Source organism: Lissotriton helveticus, chromosome 1_1 (assembly GCF_964261635.1).
Source record: "Lissotriton helveticus chromosome 1_1, aLisHel1.1, whole genome shotgun sequence".
In the NCBI taxonomy this organism is placed as follows: Eukaryota; Metazoa; Chordata; class Amphibia; order Caudata; family Salamandridae; genus Lissotriton; species Lissotriton helveticus.
Window position 1 is genome coordinate 1,463,955,612 of NC_136057.1, and position 23,087 is coordinate 1,463,978,698.

The following is a 23,087-nucleotide window of genomic DNA, read 5'->3' on the forward strand; positions in this document are numbered from 1 at the left end:
GGCAATAAAAGGTACTAGTGAAATGCATCAGAAGTCTTTTGCCAGTTACTTTGCTGCCAAATCATGCCTGTGACCAAGGACGAACAGAAGTCTGAATCGCGTAAGGAAATGTGATTGAACCCGTGTATCTGTTGACTGCGCTGTTGCCTGTATTACCGGAGGTAATTGATGGAAAATCCATCCTAAAGCTTTGGCAAATGTGAAACGGAATATTAGCGCGGCATGCCTGCCGTGGGGATTGCACTACTGCGGACTGTAGCGGGCCGATGTGCTCTCGACTTGGGAGCAAGTTCCGGTCCATCAATTTGGCAAAGTATATTTTAACAACGCTGAATGCCGATCATGGGGAGCCCACTAATGGCTATATTTTGATGTTATTATTAATATGATTTGGCAACATTAAGTTTTATCATGAACTGTGGTGTTTACTTAAAGACTACTGAACCCATAATGCAATTTTGAACATTACGTGAAGCCGCACGTGTGGGCAATAAAAGGTACTAGTGAAATGCATCAGAAGTCTTTTGCCAGTTACTTTGCTGCCAAATCATGCCTGTGACCAAGGACGAATAGAAGTCTGAAACGCGTAAGGCAATGTGATTGAACCCGTGTATCTGTTGACTGCGCTGTTGCCTGTATTAACGGAGGTTATTGATGGAAAGTGCATCCTAAAGCTTTGGCAAATGTGAAACGGAATATTAGCGCGGCATGCCTGCCATGGGGATTGCACTACCGCGGACTGTAGCGGGCCGATGTGCTCTCGACTTGGGAGCAAGTTCCGGTACATCAATTTGGCAACGTATATTTTAACAACGCTGAATGCCGATCATGGGGAGCCCACTAATGGCTATATTTTGATGTTATTATTAATATGATTTGGCAACATTAAGTTTTATCATGAACTGTGGTGTTTACTTAAAGACTACTGAACCCATAATGCAATTTCGAACATTACGTGAAGCCGCACCTGTGGGCAATAAAAGGTACTAGTGAAATGCATCAGAAGTCTTTTGCCAGTTACTTTGCTGCCAAATCATGCCTGTGACCAGGGATGAATAGAAGTCTGAAACGCGTAAGGCAATGTGATTGAACCTCTGTATCTGTTGACTGCGCTGTTACCTGTATTAACGGAGGTTATTGATGGAAAGTGCATCCTAAAGCCTTGGCAAATGTGAAACGGAATATTAGCGCGGCATGCCTGCCGTGGGGATTGCACTACCGCGGACTGTAGCGGGCCGATATGCTCTCGACTTGGGAGCAAGTTCCGGTCCATCAATTTGGCAAAGTATATTTTAACAACGCTGAATGCCGATCATGGGGAGCCCACTAATGGCTATATTTTGATGTTATTATTAATATGATTTGGCAACATTAAGTTTTATCATGAACTGTGGTGTTTACCTAAAGACTACTGAACCCATAATGCAATTTCGAACATTACTGAAAGCCGCACCTGTGGGCAATAAAAGGTACTAGTGAAATGCATCAGAAGTCTTTTGCCAGTTACTTTGCTGCCAAATCATGCCTGTGACCAAGGACGAATAGAAGTCTGAAACGCGTAAGGCAATGTGATTGAACCCGTGTATCTGTTGACTGCGCTGTTGCCTGTATTAACTGAGGTTATTGATGGAAAGTGCATCCTAAAGCTTTGGCAAATGTGAAATGGAATATTAGCGCGGCATGCCTGCCGTGGGGATTGCACTACCGCGGACTGTAGCGGGCCGATGTGCTCTCGACTTGGGAGCAAGTTCCGGTCCATCAATTTGGCAAAGTATATTTTAACAACGCTGAATGCCGATCATGGGGAGCCCACTAATGGCTATATTTTGATGTTATTATTAATATGATTTGGCAACATTAAGTTTTATCATGAACTGTGGTGTTTACTTAAAGACTACTGAACCCATAATGCAATTTCGAACATTACGTGAAGCCGCACCTGTGGGCAAAAAAAAATACTAGTGAAATGCATCAGAAGTCTTTTGCCAGTTACTTTGCTGCCAAATCATGCCTCTGACCAAGGACGAATAGAAGTCTGAAACGCGTAAGGCAATGTGATTGAACCCGTGTATCTGTTGACTGCGCTGTTGCCTGTATTAACGGAGGTTATTGATGGAAAGTGCATCCTAAAGCTTTGGCAAATGTGAAACGGAATATTAGCGCGGCATGCCTGCCGTGTGCATTGCACTACCGCGGACTGTAGCGGGCCGATGTGCTCTCGACTTGGGAGCAAGTTCCGGTCCATCAATTTGGCAAAGTATATTTTAACAACGCTGAATGCCGATCATGGGGAGCCCACTTATGGCTATATTTTGATGTTATTATTAATATGATTTGGCAACATTAAGTTTTATCATGAACTGTGGTGTTTACTTAAAGACTACTTAACCCATAATGCAATTTCGAACATTACGTGAAGCCGCACCTGAGGGCAATAAAAGGCACTAGTGAAATGCATCAGAAGTCTTTTGCCAGTTACTTTGCTGCCAAATCATGCCTGTGACCAAGGACGAATAGAAGTCTGAAACGCGTAAGGCAATATGATTGAACCCGTGTATCTGTTGACTGCGCTGTTGCCTGTATTAAGGGAGGTTATTGATGGAAAGTGCATCCTAAAGCTTTGGCAAATGTGAAACGGAATATTAGCGCGGCATGCCTGCCGTGGGGATTGCACTACCGCGGACTGTAGCGGGCCGATGTGCTCTCGACTTGGGAGCAAGTTCCGGTCCATCAATTTGGCAAAGTATACTTTAACAACGCTGAATGCCGATCATGGGGAGCCCACTAATGGCTATATTTTGATGTTATTATTAATATGATTTGGCAACATTAAGTTTTATCATGAACTGTGGTGTTTACTTAAAGACTACTGAACCCATAATGCAATTTCGAACATTACGTGAAGCTGCACCTGTGGGCAATAAAAGGTACTAGTGAAATGCATCAGAAGTCTTTTGCCAGTTACTTTGCTGCCAAATCATGCCTGTGACCAAGGACGAATAGAAGTCTGAAACGCGTAAGGCAATGTGATTGAACCCGTGTATCTGTTGATTGCGCTGTTGCCTGTATTAACGGAGGTTATTGATGGAAAGTTCATCCTAAAGCTTTGGCAAATGTGAAACGGAATATTAGCGCGGCATGCCTGCGGTGGGGATTGCACTACCGCGGACTGTAGCGGGCCGATGTGCTCTCGACTTGGGAGCAAGTTCCGGTCCATCAATTTGGCAAAGTATATTTTAACAACGCTGAATGGCGATCATGGGGAGCCCACTAATGGCTATATTTTGATGTTATTATTAATATGATTTGGCAACATTAAGTTTTATCATGAACTGTGGTGTTTACTTAAAGACTACTGAACCCATAATGCAATTTCGAACATTACGTGAAGCCGCACCTGTGGGCAAAAAAAGATACTAGTGAAATGCATCAGAAGTCTTTTGCCAGTTACTTTGCTGCCAAATCATGCCTCTGACCAAGGACGAATAGAAGTCTGAAACGCGTAAGGCAATGTGATTGAACCCGTGTATCTGTTGACTGCGCTGTTGCCTGTATTAACGGAGGTTATTGATGGAAAGTGCATCCTAAAGCTTTGGCAAATGTGAAACGGAATATTAGCGCGGCATGCCTGCCGTGTGGATTGCACTACCGCGGACTGTAGCGGGCCGATGTGCTCTCGACTTGGGAGCAAGTTCCGGTCCATCAATTTGGCAAAGTATATTTTAACAACGCTGAATGCCGATCATGGGGAACCCACTTATGGCTATATTTTGATGTTATTAATAATATGATTTGGCAACATTAAGTTTTATCATGAACTGTGGTGTTTACTTAAAGACTACTTAACCCATAATGCAATTTCGAACATTACGTGAAGCCGCACCTAAGGGCAATAAAAGGCACTAGTGAAATGCATCAGAAGTCTTTTGTCAGTTACTTTGCTGCCAAATCATGCCTGTGACCAAGGACGAATAGAAGTCTGAAATGCGTAAGGCAATGTGATTAAACCCGTGTATCTGTTGACTGCGCTGTTGCCTGTATTAACGGAGGTTATTGATGGAAAGTGCATCCTAAAGCTTTGGCAAATGTGAAACTGAATATTAGCGCGGCATGCCTGCCCTGGGGATTGCACTACCGCGGACTGTAGCGGGCCGATGTGCTCTCGACTTGGGAGCAAGTTCCGGTTTATCAATTTGGCAAAGTATATTTTAACAACGCTGAATGCCGATCATGGGGAGCCCACTAATGGCTATATTTTGATGTTATTATTAATATGATTTGGCAACATTAAGTTTTATCATGAACTGTGGTGTTTACTTAAAGACTACTGAACCCATAATGCAATTTCGAACATTACGTGAAGCCGCACCTGTGGGCAATAAAAGGTACTAGTGAAATGCATCAGAAGTCTTTTGCCAGTTACTTTGCTGCCAAATCATGCCTGTGACCAAGGACGAATAGAAGTCTGAAACGCGTAAGGCAATGTGATTGAACCCGTGTATCTGTTGACTGCGCTGTTGCCTGTATTAATGGAGGTTATTGATGGAAAGTGCATCCTAAAGCTTTGGCAAATGTGAAACGGAATATTAGTTTGGCATGCCTGCCGTGGGGATTGCACTACCGCGGACTGTAGCGGGCCGATATGCTCTCGACTTGGGAGCAAGTTCCGGTCCATCAATTTGGCAAAGTATATTTTAACAACGCTGAATGCCGATCATGGGGAGCCCACTAATGGCTATATTTTGATGTTATTATTAATATGATTTGGCAACATTAAGTTTTATCATGAACTGTGGTGTTTACTTAAAGACTACTGAACCCATAATGCAATTTCGAACATTACGTGAAGCTGCACCTGTGGGCAATAAAAGGTACTAGTGAAATGCATCAGAAGTCTTTTGCCAGTTACTTTGCTGCCAAATCATGCCTGTGACCAAGGACGAATAGAAGTCTGAAACGCGTAAGGCAATGTGATTGAACCCGTGTATCTGTTGATTGCGCTGTTGCCTGTATTAACGGAGGTTATTGATGGAAAGTTCATCCTAAAGCTTTGGCAAATGTGAAACGGAATATTAGCGCGGCATGCCTGCGGTGGGGATTGCACTACCGCGGACTGTAGCGGGCCGATGTGCTCTCGACTTGGGAGCAAGTTCCGGTCCATCAATTTGGCAAAGTATATTTTAACAACGCTGAATGGCGATCATGGGGAGCCCACTAATGGCTATATTTTGATGTTATTATTAATATGATTTGGCAACATTAAGTTTTATCATGAACTGTGGTGTTTACTTAAAGACTACTGAACCCATAATGCAATTTCGAACATTACGTGAAGCCGCACCTGTGGGCAAAAAAAGATACTAGTGAAATGCATCAGAAGTCTTTTGCCAGTTACTTTGCTGCCAAATCATGCCTCTGACCAAGGACGAATAGAAGTCTGAAACGCGTAAGGCAATGTGATTGAACCCGTGTATCTGTTGACTGCGCTGTTGCCTGTATTAACGGAGGTTATTGATGGAAAGTGCATCCTAAAGCTTTGGCAAATGTGAAACGGAATATTAGCGCGGCATGCCTGCCGTGTGGATTGCACTACCGCGGACTGTAGCGGGCCGATGTGCTCTCGACTTGGGAGCAAGTTCCGGTCCATCAATTTGGCAAAGTATATTTTAACAACGCTGAATGCCGATCATGGGGAACCCACTTATGGCTATATTTTGATGTTATTATTAATATGATTTGGCAACATTAAGTTTTATCATGAACTGTGGTGTTTACTTAAAGACTACTTAACCCATAATGCAATTTCGAACATTACGTGAAGCCGCACCTGAGGGCAATAAAAGGCACTAGTGAAATGCATCAGAAGTCTTTTGTCAGTTACTTTGCTGCCAAATCATGCCTGTGACCAAGGACGAATAGAAGTCTGAAATGCGTAAGGCAATGTGATTGAACCCGTGTATCTGTTGACTGCGCTGTTGCCTGTATTAACGGAGGTTATTGATGGAAAGTGCATCCTAAAGCTTTGGCAAATGTGAAACGGAATATTAGCGCGGCATGCCTGCCGTGGGGATTGCACTACCGCGGACTGTAGCGGGCCGATGTGCTCTCGACTTGGGAGCAAGTTCCGGTTTATCAATTTGGCAAAGTATATTTTAACAACGCTGAATGCCGATCATGGGGAGCCCACTAATGGCTATATTTTGATGTTAATATTAATATGATTTGGCAACATTAAGTTTTATCATGAACTGTGGTGTTTACTTAAAGACTACTGAACCCATAATGCAATTTCGAACATTACGTGAAGCTGCACCTGTGGGCAATAAAAGGTACTAGTGAAATGCATCAGAAGTCTTTTGCCAGTTACTTTGCTGCCAAATCATGCCTGTGACCAAGGACGAATAGAAGTCTGAAACGCGTAAGGCAATGTGATTGAACCCGTGTATCTGTTGATTGCGCTGTTGCCTGTATTAACGGAGGTTATTGATGGAAAGTTCATCCTAAAGCTTTGGCAAATGTGAAACGGAATATTAGCGCAGCATGCCTGCCGTGGGGATTTCACTACCGTGGACTGTAGCGGGCCGATGTGCTCTCGACTTGGGAGCAAGTTCCGGTCCATCAATTTGGCAAAGTATATTTTAACAATGCTGAATGCCGATCATGGGGAGCCCACTAATGGCTATATTTTGATGTTATTATTAATATGATTTGGCAACATTAAGTTTTATCATGAACTGTGGTGTTTACTTAAAGACTACTGAACCCATAATGCAATTTCGAACATTACGTGAAGCCGCACCTGTTGGCAATAAAAGGTACTAGTGAAATGCATCAGAAGTCTTTTGCCAGTTACTTTGCTGCCAAATCATGCCTGTGACCAAGGACGAATAGAAGTCTGAAACGCGCAAGGCAATGTGATTGAACCTGTGTATCTGTTGACTGCGCTGTTGCCTGTATTAACGGAGGTTATTGATGGAAAATGCATCCTAAAGCTTTGGCAAATGTGAAACGGAATATTAGCGCGGCATGCCTGCCGTGGGGATTGCACTACCGCGGACTGTAGCGGGCCGATGTGCTCTCGACTTGGGAGCAAGTTCCGGTCCATCAATTTGGCAAAGTATATTTTAACAACGCTGAATGCCGATCATGGGGAGCCCACTAATGGCTATATTTTGATGTTATTATTAATTTGATTTGGCAACATTAAGTTTTATCATGAACTATGGTGTTTACTTAAAGACTACTGAACCCATAATGCAATTTCGAACATTACGTGAAGCCGCACATGTGGGCAATAAAAGGTACTAGTGAAATGCATCAGAAGTTTTTTGCCAGTTACTTTGCTGCCAAATCATGCCTGTGACCAAGGACGAATAGAAGTCTGAAACGCGCAAGGCAATGTGATTGAACCCGTGTATCTGTTGACTGCGCTGTTGACTGTATTAACGGAGGTTATTGATGGAAAATGCATCCTAAAGCTTTGGCAAATGTGAAACGGAATATTAGCGCGGCATGCCTGCCGTGGGGATTGCACTACCGCGGACTGTAGCGGGCCGATGTGCTCTCGACTTGTGAGCAAGTTCCGGTCCATCAATTTGGCAAAGTATATTTTAACAACGCTGAATGCCGATCATGGGGAGCCCACTAATCGCTATATTTTGATGCTATTATTAATATGATTTGGTAACATTAAGTTTTATCATGAACTGTGGTGTTTACTTAAAGACTACTGAACCCATAATGCAATTTTGAACATTACGTGAAGCTGCACGTGTGGGCAATAAAAGGTACTAGTGAAATGCATCAGAAGTCTTTTGCCAGTTACTTTGCTGCCAAATCATGCCTGTGACCAAGGACGAATAGAAGTCTGAAACGCGTAAGGCAATGTGATTGAACCCGTGTATCTGTTGACTGCGCTGTTGCCTGTATTAACGGAGGTTATTGATGGAAAGTGCATCCTAAAGCTTTGGCAAATGTGAAACGGAATATTAGCGCGGCATGCCTGCCATGGGGATTGCACTACCGCGGACTGTAGCGGGCCGAAGTGCTCTCGACTTGGGAGCAAGTTCCGGTCCATCAATTTGGCAACGTATATTTTAACAACGCTGAATGCCGATCATGGGGAGCCCACTAATGGCTATATTTTGATGTTATTATTAATATGATTTGGCAACATTAAGTTTTATCATGAACTGTGGTGTTTACTTAAAGACTACTGAACCCATAATGCAATTTCGAACATTAGGTGAAGCCCGCACCTCTGGGCAATAAAAGGTACTAGTGAAATGCATCAAAAGTCTTTTGCCAGTTACTTTGCTGCCAAATCATGCCTGTGACCAAGGATGAATAGAAGTCTGAAATGCGTAAGGCAATGTGATTGAACCTGTGTATCTGTTGACTGTGCTGTTACCTGTATTAACGGAGGTTATTGATGGAAAGTGCATCCTAAAGCTTTGGCAAATGTGAAACGGAATATTAGCGCGGCATGCCTGCCGTGGGGATTGCACTTCCGCGGAATGTAGCGGGCCGATGTGCTCTCGACTTGGGAGCAAGTTCCGATCCATCAATTTGGCAAAGTATATTTTAACAACGCTGAATTCCGATCATGGGGAGCCCACTAATGGCTATATTTTGATGTTATTATTAATATGATTTGGCAACATTAAGTTTTATCATGAACTGTGGTGTTTACTTAAAGACTACTGAACCCATAATGCAATTTCGAACATTACGTGAAGCCGCACGTGTGGGCAATAAAAGGTACTAGTGATATGCATCAGAAGTCTTTTGCCAGTTACTTTGCTGCCAAATCATGCCTGTGACCAAGGACGAATAGAAGTCTGAAACGCGTAAGGCAATGTGACTGAACCCGTGTATCTGTTGACTGCGCTGTTGCCTGTATTAACGGAGGTTATTGATGGAAAGTGCATCCTAAAGCTTTGGCAAATGTGAAACGGAATAGTAGCGCGGCATGCCTGCCGTGGGGATTGCACTACCGCTGACTGTAGCGGGCCGATGTGCTCTCGACTTGGGAGCAAGTTCCGGTCCATCAATTTGGCAAAGTATATTTTAACAACGCTGAATGCCGATCATGGGGAGCCCACTAATGGCTATATTTTGATGTTATTATTAATATGATTTGGCAACATTAAGTTTTATCATGAACTGTGGTGTTTACTTAAAGACCACTGAACCCATAATGCAATTTCGAACATTACGTGAAGCCGCACCTGTGGGCAATAAAAGGTACTAGTGAAATGCATCAGAAGTCTTTTGCCAGTTACTTTGCTGCCAAATCATGCCTGTGACCAAGGATGAATAGAAGTCTGAAACGCGTAAGGCAATGTGATTGAACCTCTGTATCTGTTGACTGCGCTGTTACCTGTATTAACGGAGGTTATTGATGGAAAGTGCATCCTAAAGCTTTGGCAAATGTGAAACGGAATATTAGCGCGGCATGCCTGCCGTGGGGATTGCACTACCGCGGACTGTAGCGGGCCGATGTGCTCTCGACTTGGGAGCAAGTTCCGATCCATCAATTTGGCAAAGTATATTTTAACAACGCTGAATGCCGATCATGGGGAGCCCACTAATGGCTATATTTTGATGTTATTATTAATATGATTTGGCAACATTAAGTTTTATCATGAACTGTGGTGTTTACTTAAAGACTACTGAACCCATAATGCAATTTCGAACATTACGTGAAGCCGCACCTGTGGGCAATAAAAGGTACTAGTGAAATGCATCAGAAGTCTTTTGCCAGTTACTTTGCTGCCAAATCATGCCTGTGACCAAGGACGAATAGAAGTCTGAAACGCGTAAGGCAATGTGATTGAACCCGTGTATCTGTTGACTGCGCTGTTGCCTGTATTAACGGAGGTTATTGATGGAAAGTGCATCCTAAAGCTTTGGCAAATGTGAAACGGAATATTAGCGCTGCATGCCTGCCGTGGGGATTGCACTACCGTGGACTGTAGCGGGCCGATGTGCTCTCGACTTGTGAGCAAGTTCCGGTCCATCAATTTGGCAAAGTATATTTTAACAACGCTGAATGCCGATCATGGGGAGCCCACTAATGGCTATATTTTGATGTTATTATTAATATGATTTGGCAACATTAAGTTTTATCATGAACTGTGGTGTTTACTTAAAGACTACTGAACCCATAATGCAATTTCGAACATTACGTGAAGCCGCACCTGTGGGCAATAAAAGGTACCAGTGAAATGCATCAGAAGTCTTTTGCCAGTTACTTTGCTGCCAAATCATGCCTGTGACCAAGGACGAATAGAAGTCTGAAACGCGTAAGGCAATGTGATTGAACCCGTGTATCTGTTGACTGTGCTGTTGCATGTATTAACGGAGGTTATTGATGGAAAATGCATCCTAAAGCTTTGGCAAATGTGAAACGGAATATTAGCGCGCCATGCCTGCCGTGGGGATTGCACTACCGCGGACTGTAGCGGGCCGATGTGCTCTCGACTTGGGAGCAAGTTCCGGTCCATCAATTTGGCAAAGTATATTTTAACAACGCTGAATGCCGATCATGGGTAGCCCACTAATGGCTATATTTTGATGTTATTATTAATATGATTTGGCAACATTAAGTTTTATCATGAACTGTGGTGTTTACTTAAAGACTACTGAACCCATAATGCAATTTCGAACATTACGTGAAGCCGCACGTGTGGGCAATAAAAGGTACTAGTGAAATGCATCAGAAGTCTTTTGCCAGTTACTTTGCTGTCAAATCATGCCTGTGACCAAGGACGAATAGAAGTCTGAAACGCGTAAGGCAATGTGATTGAACCCGTGTATCTGTTGACTGCGCTGTTGCCTGTAATAACGGAGGTTATTGATGGAAAGTGCATCCTAAAGCTTTGGCAAATGTGAAACGGAATATTAGCGCGGCATGCCTGCCGTGGGGATTGCACTACCGCGGACTGTAGCGGGCCGATGTGCTCTCGACTTGGGAGCAAGTTCCGATCCATCAATTTGGCAAAGTATATTTTAACAACGCTGAATGCCGATCATGGGGAGCCCACTAATGGCTATATTTTGATGTTATTATTAATATGATTTGGCAACATTAAGTTTTATCATGAACTGTGGTGTTTACTTAAAGACTACTGTACCCATAATGCAATTTCGAACATTATGTGAAGCCGCACCTGTGGGCAATAAAAGGTACTAGTGAAATGCATCAGAAGTCTTTTGCCAGTTACTTTGCTGCCAAATCATGCCTGTGACCAAGGACGAATAGAAGTCTGAAACGCGTAAGGCAATGTGATTGAACCCGTGTATCTGTTGACTGCGCTGTTGCCTGTATTAACGGAGGTTATTGATGGAAAGTGCATCCTAAAGCTTTGGCAAATGTGAAACGGAATATTAGCGCGGCATGCCTGCCGTGGGTATTGCACTACCGCGGACTGTAGCGTGCCGATGTGCTCTCGACTTGGGAGCAAGTTCCGGTCCATCAATTTGGCAAAGTATATTTTAACAACGCTGAATGCCGATCATGGGGAGCCCAATAATGGCTATATTTTGATGTTATTATTAATATGATTTGGCAACATTAAGTGTTATCATGAACTGTGGTGTTTACTTAAAGACTACTGAACCCATAATGCAATTTCGAACGTTATGTGAAGCCGCACCTGTGGGCAATAAAAGGTACTAGTGAAATGCATCTGAAGTCTTTTGCCAGTTACTTTGCTGCCAAATCATGCCTGTGACCAAGGATGAATAGAAGTCTGAAACGCGTAAGGCAATGTGATTGAACCTCTGTATCTGTTGACTGCGCTGTTACCTGTATTAACGGAGGTTATTGATGGAAAGTGCATCCTAAGGCTTTGGCAAATGTGAAGCGGAATATTAGCACGGAATGCCTGCCGTGGGGATTGCACTACCGCGGACTGTAGCGGGCCGATGTGCTCTCGACTTGGGAGCAAGTTCCGGTCCATCAATTTGGCAAAGTATATTTTAACAACGCTGAATGCCGATCATGGGGAGCCCACTAATGGCTATATTTTGATGTTATTATTAATATGATTTGGCAACATTAAGTGTTATCATGAACTGTGGTGTTTACTTAAAGACTACTGAACCCATAATGCAATTTCGAACGTTACGTGAAGCCGCACCTGTGGGCAATAAAAGGTACTAGTGAAATGCATCAGAAGTCTTTTGCCAGTTACTTTGCTGCCAAATCATGCCTGTGACCAAGGACGAATAGAAGTCTGAAACGCCTACGGCAATGTGATTGAACCCGTGTATCTGTTGCCTGCGCTGTTGCCTGTATTAATGGAGGTTATTGATGGAAAGTGCATCCTAAAGCTTTGGCAAATGTGAAACGGAATATTAGCGCGACATGCCTGCCGTGGGGATTGCACTACCGCGGACTGTTGCGGGCCGATGTGCTCTCGACTTGGGAGCAAGTTCCGGTCCATCAATTTGGCAAAGTATATTTTAACAACGCTGAATGCCGATCATGGGGAGCCCACTAATGGCTATATTTTGATGTTATTATTAATATGATTTGGCAACATTAAGTTTTATCATGAACTGTGGTGTTTACTTAAAGACTACTGAACCCATGATGCAATTTCGAACATTACGTGAAGCCGCACCTGTGGGCAATAAAAGGTACTAGTGAAATGCATCAGAAGTCTTTTGCCAGTTACTTTGCTGCCAAATCATGCCTGTGACCAAGGACGAATAGAAGTCTGAAACGCGTAAGGCAATGTGATTGAACCCGTGTATCTGTTGACTGCGCTGTTGCCTGTATTAACGGAGGTTATTGATGGAAAGTGCATCCTAAAGCTTTGGCAAATGTGAAACGGAATATTAGTTTGGCATGCCTGCCGTGGGGATTGCACTACCGCGGACTGTAGCGGGCCGATGTGCTCTCGACTTGGAAGCAAGTTCCGGTCCATCAATTTGGCAAAGTATATTTTAACAACGCTGAATGCCGATCATGGGGAGGCCACTAATGGCTATATTTTGATGTTATTATTAATATGATTTGGCAACATTAAGTTTTATCATGAACTGTGGTGTTTACCTAAAGACTACTGAACCCATAATGCAATTTCGAACATTACTTAAAGCCGCACCTGTGGGCAATAAAAGGTACTAGTGAAATGCATCAGAAGTCTTTTGCCAGTTACTTTGCTGCCAAATCATGCCTGTGACCAAGGACGAATAGAAGTCTGAAACGCGTAAGGCAATGTGATTGAACCCGTGTATCTGTTGACTGCGCTGTTGCCTGTATTAACGGAGGTTATTGATGGAAAGTGCATCCTAAAGCTTTGGCAAATGTGAAACGGAATATTAGCGCTGCATGCCTGCCGTGGGGATTGCCCTACCGTGGACTGTAGCGGGCCGATGTGCTCTCGACTTGTGAGCAAGTTCCGGTCCATCAATTTGGCAAAGTATATTTTAACAACGCTGAATGCCGATCATGGGGAGCCCACTAATGGCTATATTTTGATGTTATTATTAATATGATTTGGCAACATTAAGTTTTATCATGAACTGTGGTGTTTACTTAAAGACTACTGAACCCATAATGCAATTTCGAACATTACGTGAAGCCGCACCTGTGGGCAATAAAAGGTACTAGTGAAATGCATCAGAAGTCTTTTGCCAGTTACTTTGCTGCCAAATCATGCCTGTGACCAAGGACGAATAGAAGTCTGAAACGCGTAAGGCAATGTGATTGAACCCGTGTATCTGTTGACTGCGCTGTTGCATGTATTAACGGAGGTTATTGATGGAAAATGCATCCTAAAGCTTTGGCAAATGTGAAACGGAATATTAGCGCGCCATGCCTGCCGTGGGGATTGCACTACCGCGGACTGTAGCGGGCCGATGTGCTCTCGACTTGGGAGCAAGTTCCGGTCCATCAATTTGGCAAAGTATATTTTAACAACGCTGAATGCCGATCATGGGTAGCCCACTAATGGCTATATTTTGATGTTATTATTAATATGATTTGGCAACATTAAGTTTTATCATGAACTGTGGTGTTTACTTAAAGACTACTGAACCCATAATGCAATTTCGAACATTACGTGAAGCCGCACGTGTGGGCAATAAAAGGTACTAGTGAAATGCATCAGAAGTCTTTTGCCAGTTACTTTGCTGCCAAATCATGCCTGTGACCAAGGACGAATAGAAGTCTGAAACGCGTAAGGCAATGTGATTGAACCCGTGTATCTGTTGACTGCGCTGTTGCCTGTATTAACGGAGGTTATTGATGGAAAATGCATCCTAAAGCTTTGGCAAATGTGAAACGGAATATTAGCGCGGCATGCCTGCCATGGGGATTGCACTACCGCGGACTGTAGCGGGCCGATGTGCTCTCGACTTGGGAGCAAGTTCCGGTACATCAGTTTGGCAACGTATATTTTAACAACGCTGAATGCCGATCATGGGGAGCCCACTAATGGCTATATTTTGATGTTATTATTAATATGATTTGGCAACATTAAGTTTTATCATGAACTGTGGTGTTTACTTAAAGACTACTGAACCCATAATGCAATTTCGAACATTAGGTGAAGCCCGCACCTCTGGGCAATAAAAGGTACTAGTGAAATGCATCAGAAGTCTTTTGCCAGTTACTTTGCTGCCAAATCATGCCTGTGACCAAGGATGAATAGAAGTCTGAAATGCGTAAGGCAATGTGATTGAACCTGTGTATCTGTTGACTGCGCTGTTACCTGTATTAACGGAGGTTATTGATGGAAAGTGCATCCTAAAGCTTTGGCAAATGTGAAACGGAATATTAGCGCGGCATGCCTGCCGTGGGGATTGCACTTCCGCGGACTGTAGCGGGCCGATGTTCTCTCGACTTGGGAGCAAGTTCCGATCCATCAATTTGGCAAAGTATATTTTAACAATGCTGAATTCCGATCATGGGGAGCCCACTAATGGCTATATTTTGATGTTATTATTAATATGATTTGGCAACATTAAGTTTTATCATGAACTGTGGTGTTTACTTAAAGACTACTGAACCCATAATGCAATTTCGAACATTACGTGAAGCCGCACGTGTGGGCAATAAAAGGTACTAGTGATATGCATCAGAAGTCTTTTGCCAGTTACTTTGCTGCCAAATCATGCCTGTGACCAAGGACGAATTGAAGTCTGAAACGTGTAAGGCAATGTGATTGAACCCGTGTATCTGTTGACTGCGCTGTTGCCTGTATTAACGGAGGTTATTAATGGAAAGTGCATCCTAAAGCTTTGGCAAATGTGAAACGGAATATTAGCGCGGCATGCCTGCCGTGGGGATTGCACTACCGCGGACTGTAGCGGGCCGATGTGCTCTCGACTTGGGAGCAAGTTCCGGTCCATCAATTTGGCAAAGTATATTTTAACAACGCTGAATGCCAATCATGGGGAGCCCACTAATGGCTATATTTTGATGTTATTATTAATATGATTTGGCAACATTAAGTTTTATCATGAACTGTGGTGTTTACTTAAAGACTACTGAACCCATAATGCAATTTCGAACATTACGTGAAGCCGCACCTGTGGGCAATAAAAGGTACTAGTGAAATGCATCAGAAGTCTTTTGCCAGTTACTTTGCTGCCAAATCATGCCTGTGACCAGGGATGAATAGAAGTCTGAAACGCGTAAGGCAATGTGATTGAACCTCTGTATCTGTTGACTGCGCTGTTACCTGTATTAACGGAGGTTATTGATGGAAAGTGCATCCTAAAGCCTTGGCAAATGTGAAACGGAATATTAGCGCGGCATGCCTGCCGTGGGGATTGCACTACCGCGGACTGTAGCGGGCCGATATGCTCTCGACTTGGGAGCAAGTTCCGGTCCATCAATTTGGCAAAGTATATTTTAACAACGCTGAATGCCGATCATGGGGAGCCCACTAATGGCTATATTTTGATGTTATTATTAATATGATTTGGCAACATTAAGTTTTATCATGAACTGTGGTGTTTACCTAAAGACTACTGAACCCATAATGCAATTTCGAACATTACTGAAAGCCGCACCTGTGGGCAATAAAAGGTACTAGTGAAATGCATCAGAAGTCTTTTGCCAGTTACTTTGCTGCCAAATCATGCCTGTGACCAAGGACGAATAGAAGTCTGAAACGCGTAAGGCAATGTGATTGAACCCGTGTATCTGTTGACTGCGCTGTTGCCTGTATTAACTGAGGTTATTGATGGAAAGTGCATCCTAAAGCTTTGGCAAATGTGAAATGGAATATTAGCGCGGCATGCCTGCCGTGGGGATTGCACTACCGCGGACTGTAGCGGGCCGATGTGCTCTCGACTTGGGAGCAAGTTCCGGTCCATCAATTTGGCAAAGTATATTTTAACAACGCTGAATGCCGATCATGGGGAGCCCACTAATGGCTATATTTTGATGTTATTATTAATATGATTTGGCAACATTAAGTTTTATCATGAACTGTGGTGTTTACTTAAAGACTACTAAACCCATAATGCAATTTCAAACGTTACGTGAAGCCGCACCTGTGGGCAATTAAAGGTATTAGTGAAATGCATCAGAAGTCTTTTGCCAGTTACTTTGCTGCCAAATCATGCCTGTGACCAAGGACGAATAGAAGTCTGAACGCCTAAGGCAATGTGATTGAACCCGTGTATCTGTTGACTGCGCTGTTGCCTGTATTAATGGAGGTTATTGATGGAAAGTGCATCCTAAAGCTTTGGCAAATGTGAAACGGAATATTAGCGCGGCATGCCTGCGGTGGGGATTGCACTACCGCGGACTGTAGCGGGCCGATGTGCTCTCGACTTGGGAGCAAGTTCCGGTCCATCAATTTGGCAAAGTATATTTTAACAACGCTGAATGCCGATCATGGGGAGCCCACTAATGGCTATATTTTGATGTTATTATTAATATGATTTGGCAACATTAAGTTTTATCATGAACTGTGGTGTTTACTTAAAGACTACTGAACCCATAATGCAATTTCGAATATTACGTGAAGCCGCACCTGTGGGCAAAAAAAAATACTAGTGAAATGCATCAGAAGTCTTTTGCCAGTTACTTTGCTGCCAAATCATGCCTCTGACCAAGGACGAATAGAAGTCTGAAACGCGTAAGGCAATGTGATTGAACCCGTGTATCTGTTGACTGCGCTGTTGCCTGTATTAACGGAGGTTATTGATGGAAAGTGCATCCTAAAGCTTTGGCAAATGTGAAACGGAATATTAGCGCGGCATGCCTGCCGTGTGCATTGCACTACCGCGGACTGTAGCGGGCCGATGTGCTCTCGACTTGGGAGCAAGTTCCGGTCCATCAATTTGGCAAAGTATATTTTAACAACGCTGAATGCCGATCATGGGGAGCCCACTTATGGCCATATTTTGATGTTATTATTAATATGATTTGGCAACATTAAGTTTTATCATGAACTGTGGTGTTTACTTAAAGACTACTTAACCCATAATGCAATTTCGAACATTACGTGAAGCCGCACCTGAGGGCAATAAAAGGCACTAGTGAAATGCATCAGAAGTCTTTTGCCAGTTACTTTGCTGCCAAATCATGCCTGTGACCAAGGACGAATAGAAGTCTGAAACGCGTAAGGCAATATGATTGAACCCGTGTACCTGTTGACTGCGCTGTTGCCTGTATTAAGGGAGGTTATTGATGGAAAGTGCATCCTAAAGCTTTGGCAAATGTGAAACGGAATATTAGCGCGGCATGCCTGCCGTGGGGATTGCACTACCGCGGACTGTAGCGGGCCGATGTGCTCTCGACTTGGGAGCAAGTTCCGGTCCATCAATTTGGCAAAGTATACTTTAACAACGCTGAATGCCGATCATGGGGAGCCCACTAATGGCTATATTTTGATGTTATTATTAATATGATTTGGCAACATTAAGTTTTATCATGAACTGTGGTGTTTACTTAAAGACTACTGAACCCATAATGCAATTTCGAACATTACGTGAAGCTGCACCTGTGGGCAATAAAAGGTACTAGTGAAATGCATCAGAAGTCTTTTGCCAGTTACTTTGCTGCCAAATCATGCCTGTGACCAAGGACGAATAGAAGTCTGAAACGCGTAAGGCAATGTGATTGAACCCGTGTATCTGTTGATTGCGCTGTTGCCTGTATTAACGGAGGTTATTGATGGAAAGTTCATCCTAAAGCTTTGGCAAATGTGAAACGGAATATTAGCGCGGCATGCCTGCGGTGGGGATTGCACTACCGCGGACTGTAGCGGGCCGATGTGCTCTCGACTTGGGAGCAAGTTCCGGTCCATCAATTTGGCAAAGTATATTTTAACAACGCTGAATGGCGATCATGGGGAGCCCACTAATGGCTATATTTTGATGTTATTATTAATATGATTTGGCAACATTAAGTTTTATCATGAACTGTGGTGTTTACTTAAAGACTACTGAACCCATAATGCAATTTCGAACATTACGTGAAGCCGCACCTGTGGGCAAAAAAAGATACTAGTGAAATGCATCAGAAGTCTTTTGCCAGTTACTTTGCTGCCAAATCATGCCTCTGACCAAGGACGAATAGAAGTCTGAAACGCGTAAGGCAATGTGATTGAACCCGTGTATCTGTTGACTGCGCTGTTGCCTGTATTAACGGAGGTTATTGATGGAAAGTGCATCCTAAAGCTTTGGCAAATGTGAAACGGAATATTAGCGCGGCATGCCTGCCGTGTGGATTGCACTACCGCGGACTGTAGCGGGCCGATGTGCTCTCGACTTGGGAGCAAGTTCCGGTCCATCAATTTGGCAAAGTATATTTTAACAACGCTGAATGCCGATCATGGGGAACCCACTTATGGCTATATTTTGATGTTATTATTAATATGATTTGGCAACATTAAGTTTTATCATGAACTGTGGTGTTTACTTAAAGACTACTTAACCCATAATGCAATTTCGAACATTACGTGAAGCCGCACCTAAGGGCAATAAAAGGCACTAGTGAAATGCATCAGAAGTCTTTTGTCAGTTACTTTGCTGCCAAATCATGCCTGTGACCAAGGACGAATAGAAGTCTGAAATGCGTAAGGCAATGTGATTGAACCCGTGTATCTGTTGACTGCGCTGTTGCCTGTAATAACGGAGGTTATTGATGGAAAGTGCATCCTAAAGCTTTGGCAAATGTGAAACTGAATATTAGCGCGGCATGCCTGCCGTGGGGATTGCACTACCGCGGACTGTAGCGGGCCGATGTGCTCTCGACTTGGGAGCAAGTTCCGGTTTATCAATTTGGCAAAGTATATTTTAACAACGCTGAATGCCGATCATGGGGAGCCCACTAATGGCTATATTTTGATGTTATTATTAATATGATTTGGCAACATTAAGTTTTATCATGAACTGTGGTGTTTACTTAAAGACTACCGAACCCATAATGCAATTTCGAACATTACGTGAAGCCGCACCTGTGGGCAATAAAAGGTACTAGTGAAATGCATCAGAAGTCTTTTGCCAGTTACTTTGCTGCCAAATCATGCCTGTGACCAAGGACGAATAGAAGTCTGAAACGCGTAAGGCAATGTGATTGAACCCGTGTATCTGTTGACTGCGCTGTTGCCTGTATTAATGGAGGTTATTGATGGAAAGTGCATCCTAAAGCTTTGGCAAATGTGAAACGGAATATTAGTTTGGCATGCCTGCCGTGGGGATTGCACTACCGCGGACTGTAGCGGGCCGATGTGCTCTCGACTTGGGAGCAAGTTCCGGTCCATCAATTTGGCAAAGTATATTTTAACAACGCTGAATGCCGATCATGGGGAGCCCACTAATGGCTATATTTTGATGTTATTATTAATATGATTTGGCAACATTAAGTTTTATCATGAACTGTGGTGTTTACTTAAAGACTACTGAACCCATAATGCAATTTCGAACATTACGTGAAGCTGCACCTGTGGGCAATAAAAGGTACTAGTGAAATGCATCAGAAGTCTTTTGCCAGTTACTTTGCTGCCAAATCATGCCTGTGACCAAGGACGAATAGAAGTCTGAAACGCGTAAGGCAAGGTGATTGAACCCGTGTATCTGTTGATTGCGCTGTTGCCTGTATTAACGGAGGTTATTGATGGAAAGTTCATCCTAAAGCTTTGGCAAATGTGAAACGGAATATTAGCGCGGCATGCCTGCGGTGGGGATTGCACTACCGCGGACTGTAGCGGGCCGATGTGCTCTCGACTTGGGAGCAAGTTCCGGTCCATCAATTTGGCAAAGTATATTTTAACAACGCTGAATGGCGATCATGGGGAGCCCACTAATGGCTATATTTTGATGTTATTATTAATATGATTTGGCAACATTAAGTTTTATCATGAACTGTGGTGTTTACTTAAAGACTACTGAACCCATAATGCAATTTCGAACATTACGTGAAGCCGCACATGTGGGCAAAAAAAGATACTAGTGAAATGCATCAGAAGTCTTTTGCCAGTTACTTTGCTGCCAAATCATGCCTCTGACCAAGGACGAATAGAAGTCTGAAACGCGTAAGGCAATGTGATTGAACCCGTGTATCTGTTGACTGCGCTGTTGCCTGTATTAACGGAGGTTATTGATGGAAAGTGCATCCTAAAGCTTTGGCAAATGTGAAACGGAATATTAGCGCGGCATGCCTGCCGTGTGGATTGCACTACCGCGGACTGTAGCGGGCCGATGTGCTCTCGACTTGGGAGCAAGTTCCGGTCCATCAATTTGGCAAAGTATATTTTAACAACGCTGAATGCCGATCATGGGGAACCCACTTATGGCTATATTTTGATGTTATTATTAATATGATTTGGCAACATTAAGTTTTATCATGAACTGTGGTGTTTACTTAAAGACTACTTAACCCATAATGCAATTTCGAACATTACGTGAAGCTGCACCTGAGGGCAATAAAAGGCACTAGTGAAATGCATCAGAAGTCTTTTGTCAGTTACTTTGCTGCCAAATCATGCCTGTGACCAAGGACGAATAGAAGTCTGAAATGCGTAAGGCAATGTGATTGAACCCGTGTATCTGTTGACTGCGCTGTTGCCTGTATTAACGGAGGTTATTGATGGAAAGTGCATCCTAAAGCTTTGGCAAATGTGAAACGGAATATTAGCGCGGCATGCCTGCCGTGGGGATTGCACTACCGCGGACTGTAGCGGGCCGATGTGCTCTCGACTTGGGAGCAAGTTCCGGTTTATCAATTTGGCAAAGTATATTTTACCAGCGCTGAATGCCGATCATGGGGAGCCCACTAATGGCTATATTTTGATGTTATTATTAATATGATTTGGCAACATTAAGTTTTATCATGAACTGTGGTGTTTACTTAAAGACTACTGAACCCATAATGCAATTTCGAACATTACGTGAAGCTGCACCTGTGGGCAATAAAAGGTACTAGTGAAATGCATCAGAAGTCTTTTGCCAGTTACTTTGCTGCCAAATCATGCCTGTGACCAAGGACGAATAGAAGTCTGAAACGCGTAAGGCAATGTGATTGAACCCGTGTATCTGTTGATTGCGCTGTTGCCTGTATTAACGGAGGTTATTGATGGAAAGTTCATCCTAAAGCTTTGGCAAATGTGAAACGGAATATTAGCGCAGCATGCCTGCCGTGGGGATTTCACTACCGTGGACTGTAGCGGGCCGATGTGCTCTCGACTTGGGAGCAAGTTCCGGTCCATCAATTTGGCAAAGTATATTTTAACAATGCTGAATGCCGATCATGGGGAGCCCACTAATGGCTATATTTTGATGTTATTATTAATATGATTTGGCAACATTAAGTTTTATCATGAACTGTGGTGTTTACTTAAAGACTACTGAACCCATAATGCAATTTCGAACATTACGTGAAGCCGCACCTGTTGGCAATAAAAGGTACTAGTGAAATGCATCAGAAGTCTTTTGCCAGTTACTTTGCTGCCAAATCATGCCTGTGACCAGGGACGAATAGAAGTCTGAAACGCGCAAGGCAATGTGATTGAACCTGTGTATCTGTTGACTGCGCTGTTGCCTGTATTAACGGAGGTTATTGATGGAAAATGCATCCTAAAGCTTTGGCAAATGTGAAACGGAATATTAGCGCGGCATGCCTGCCGTGGGGATTGCACTACCGCGGACTGTAGCGGGCCGATGTGCTCTCGACTTGGGAGCAAGTTCCGGTCCATCAATTTGGCAAAGTATATTTTAACAACGCTGAATGCCGATCATGGGGAGCCCACTAATGGCTATATTTTGATGTTATTATTAATTTGATTTGGCAACATTAAGTTTTATCATGAACTATGGTGTTTACTTAAAGACTACTGAACCCATAATGCAATTTCGAAACATTACGTGAAGCCGCACATGTGGGCAATAAAAGGTACTAGTGAAATGCATCAGAAGTTTTTTGCCAGTTACTTTGCTGCCAAATCATGCCTGTGACCAAGGACGAATAGAAGTCTGAAACGCGCAAGGCAATGTGATTGAACCCGTGTATCTGTTGACTGCGCTGTTGACTGTATTAACGGAGGTTATTGATGGAAAATGCATCCTAAAGCTTTGGCAAATGTGAAACGGAATATTAGCGCGGCATGCCTGCCGTGGGGATTGCACTACCGCGGACTGTAGCGGGCCGATGTGCTCTCGACTTGTGAGCAAGTTCCGGTCCATCAATTTGGCAAAGTATATTTTAACAACGCTGAATGCCGATCATGGGGAGCCCACTAATCGCTATATTTTGATGCTATTATTAATATGATTTGGTAACATTAAGTTTTATCATGAACTGTGGTGTTTACTTAAAGACTACTGAACCCATAATGCAATTTTGAACATTACGTGAAGCCGCACGTGTGGGCAATAAAAGGTACTAGTGAAATGCATCAGAAGTCTTTTGCCAGTTACTTTGCTGCCAAATCATGCCTGTGACCAAGGACGAATAGAAGTCTGAAACGCGTAAGGCAATGTGATTGAACCCGTGTATCTGTTGACTGCGCTGTTGCCTGTATTAACGGAGGTTATTGATGGAAAGTGCATCCTAAAGCTTTGGCAAATGTGAAACGGAATATTAGCGCGGCATGCCTGCCATGGGGATTGCA